Source organism: Chiloscyllium punctatum, chromosome 19 (assembly GCF_047496795.1).
Source record: "Chiloscyllium punctatum isolate Juve2018m chromosome 19, sChiPun1.3, whole genome shotgun sequence".
NCBI lineage: Eukaryota > Metazoa > Chordata > Chondrichthyes > Orectolobiformes > Hemiscylliidae > Chiloscyllium > Chiloscyllium punctatum.
In genome coordinates, this window is record NC_092757.1 from 70,138,567 (window position 1) to 70,141,975 (window position 3,409).

The following is a 3,409-nucleotide window of genomic DNA, read 5'->3' on the forward strand; positions in this document are numbered from 1 at the left end:
GGCGCTGTGGCTTAGTTGGTTAAAGCGCCTGTCTAGTAAACAGGAGATCCTGAGTTCGAATCTCAGCAGTGCCTCTGTCTTCGAATTTTAATTAATCTCTTCCGTAAAAGAAAGCATGAGAGGATACATTTTAATGTGAAGAATCCAAAGTAAAGAATATTTTCTTTAAAAGGTTGAGTTTTCTGCGCGAACGAAACAGAAGGTTTCTGACAAGTGGAATGTTCATAATACAGCTCAGAAGCAAGTTGAATGTAGAAGGTACAGGGAAAATATTCAAAACAAGCGTCATTTACAGTGCCAAAAACAAAAGATTAGCGCTAAAATATAAGACTAATAAATAGCAATAGCGTATTCAAACGAATACTGGCTAATTTAGGAATCAAAAATGATATATTCTTCAGGAAGCTATCGGCATGGCAAGAGGTATTAAAGAAGTACTTTGCATTTGGCATCATTAGAAAAGGGGATTCTAACTATGGAACGGTATTTGGTAAGGTAAAACAAATCCGGAGGAACTTGATAGCTTGGCAGTTCTTAAAATAGAAATGCACAAGAATGTCAGGGATAAACTGTCAGGACGAAGTATTAGTGAGACCAGACTATTCAACCCCGCCCTCCGCCCCTCTCCCAATCATTCCGAGTTGTCTTCATGGAGAGAAACTGAGCAGTATAGTTCTATACACTCTAGCGTTTCGAAGAATGAGAGATGTAATTGAGGTATAAAAGATGCTAAAGGGGATTGACAAAGTAGAATTGGAAAGGATGTTTACTTATGTGGAGCATAGAGTGAAAGGTCATAGTTTTAAGAGAAGGGGAGCAGATTTAAAACAGATGAAGCAAAACTACTTCTCGCAAAGGGTCATGAATCTGTGGAATTGACTACACTAGAGTATGGTGGAAACTGATACATTGAGTAAATTAAGGTGGAGATAAATAGATTTTTGATGAATGGTTTGAAGGGTTGTGCGAATAGGCAGGAAAATGGAGGTGAGGCTTAGATGAGATCAGTCATGATCATATTATCAAATGTCACATGACACCAGAATAGCGTAAAGTGTCAACAGCTGAATAATAAATGAAGGGATGACCTATAATCTGATTAATTGAGGCAGAGAGATAATTGCAAAATATTAAAAATTAGGTGGAGAGAATTTTTAAAAAATCTTCTGTAATTTTTTTGTAATTCTATATCTGCCTTAATTAATCAGACTATAGGTCATCCCGTCAATTGTTATTCAACTGTTGAAACTTAAATCACACTGTCTGACACTCTTGATCACCTGAGGAGACCTATTATTCGGGCCTGTTGACATTCCAGTCACGCCATTTGTGTGATCTTTTGATCTCTCTGATTATAAAGTCTGTGCCTGGGTACTCACTTCACCTGATGAAGGAGTAACCCTGTGAAAGTTTGTGATAGCTTAATAGTAAGGTCTGAGGGAGTATTGCTGAACAAAGAGACCTTGGAGTAGCGAGTTTTTGAGAAGATTTGTAGCTCAGGTTGAGGTTTTGGAGTGCAGGTTCATAACTCCTTGAAAGTAAAGTCGCAGATAGATAGGATAGTGAAGAAGGCATTTGGTATGCTTGCCTTTATTGGTCAGAGTATTGAGTACAGGAGTTGGGAGGTCATGTTGCAGCTGTACAGGACATTGGTTAAGCCACTGTTGGAATATTGCATGCAATTCTGGTCTCCTTCCTATCGAATGATGTTGTGGAACCTGAAAGGGTTCAGAAAAGCTTTACAATGACATTGCCAGGGTTGGAGGATTTGAACAAAAGGGAGAGGTTGAATAGGCTGGGGTTGTTTTCCCTGGGGCATCGGAGGCTGAGGGTTGACCTTATAGAGGTTTATAAAATCATGAGGGATATGGATAGGGTAAATAGACAAGGTATTTTCCCTGAGGTGGGGGAGTCCAGAACTAGAGGGCATAGGTTTAGGATGAGAGGGGAAAGATATAAAAGAGACCTAAAAGACAACTTTTTCACGCAGAGCATGGTGCGTGTGTGTCGAATGGGTTGCCAGAGGAAGTGGGGGAGGCTAGTACAATTACAACATTTAAAAAACATCTGGCTGGTTACATGAATAGAAAGGGTTTGGAGGGATATGGGCTGGGTGCTGGCAGGTGGGACTAGATTGGGTTGGAATGTCTGGTCGGCATGGATGAGTTGGACCGAAGGGTCTGTTTCCGTGCTGTACATCTCTATGGCTCTAAATAAACCTGGTAGACTGCTATCCGGTGTAGTGTGACTTTTGATCTTGTCCACCACAGTCCAATACTGGCACCTCCACATCATGACCATATGGAATGACAGAGCCGACTCAAGGAGCTGAAATGCCTACTCCTGCTCCTAGTTCTTATTTTCTTTATGGAAAGATTGGTGACTAGAGGATATAGGTTTAAGGAGTTTGGTAAAAGACAGATGTATTTGTTTCCTATTATTAGTCATAGAGTCATAAAAGATGTACAGCACTGAAACAACTCGTCCATGCTGACCAGATATCCCAATTTAATCTAATCCCATTTGCCAGCACTGACCCAAATTTTGGAAGGAGATTTGTAGCTCGGAAGCTCGTTGTTGTGGTTGTGTTCACCGAGCTGGGAATTTGTGTTGCAGACGTTTCATCCCCTGTCTAGGTGACATCCTCAGTGCTTGGGAGCCTCCTGTGAAGCGCTTCTGTGATGTTTCCTCTGGCATTTATAGTTATTTGAACCTGCCGCTTCCAGTTGTCAGTTCCAGCTGTGGCCGGTATATTGGGTCCAGGTCGATGTGCTTATTGATTGAACCTGTGGATGAGTGCCATGCTTCTAGGAATTCCCTGGCTGTTCTCTGTTTGGCTTGTCCTATAATAGTAGTGTTGTCCGAGTCGAACTCAGGTTGCTTGTCATCTGAGTGTGTGGCTACGAAGGATAGCTGGTCATGTCGTTTCGTGGCTAGTTGGTGTTCATGGATGCGGACCGTTAGCTGTCTTCCTGTTTGTCCTATGTAGTGTTTTGTGCAGTCCTTGCATGGGATTTTGTACACTACATGGGATTTTGTACACTACATTCACCCTCCTCATTCCTGAAGAAGGGCTTATGCCCGAAACGTCGATTGTACAAGCCTCCACCACTTCCTCTGACAGCTCATTCCATACACACACCACCTTCTGTGTGAAAACCTTAGGTCCTGTGTGTGGTGTTTAAAAACAAATCAGAAAATGTTATACTCTACACAACCAATTATTTTGCCATAAATGAGGCGTGACGATCAACCACGTTATTACCTCGATGATCTGCTTGACTGGGGGAATGGACACAGAGTTATTCGATTACATTAAAAGACCACACCTAAGAAGGCACCGCTGAGATTCGAACTCAGGATCTCCTGTTTACTAGACAGGCGCTTTAACCAACTAAGCCACGGCACC

The 3,409-nt window shown here is 41.9% G+C and overlaps 2 non-coding genes across 2 annotated transcripts; one reads left to right on the top strand and one right to left on the bottom strand.

Annotated features, from left to right (window-relative positions):
• trnat-agu (transfer RNA threonine (anticodon AGU)) lies at nucleotides 1-74 on the top strand. Its single transcript has one exon. It is a non-coding gene; the product is annotated as a tRNA-Thr (tRNA).
• Nucleotides 75-3,335: 3,261 nt separating this feature from the next.
• On the bottom strand, nucleotides 3,336-3,409 carry trnat-agu (transfer RNA threonine (anticodon AGU)). Its single transcript has one exon. It is a non-coding gene; the product is annotated as a tRNA-Thr (tRNA).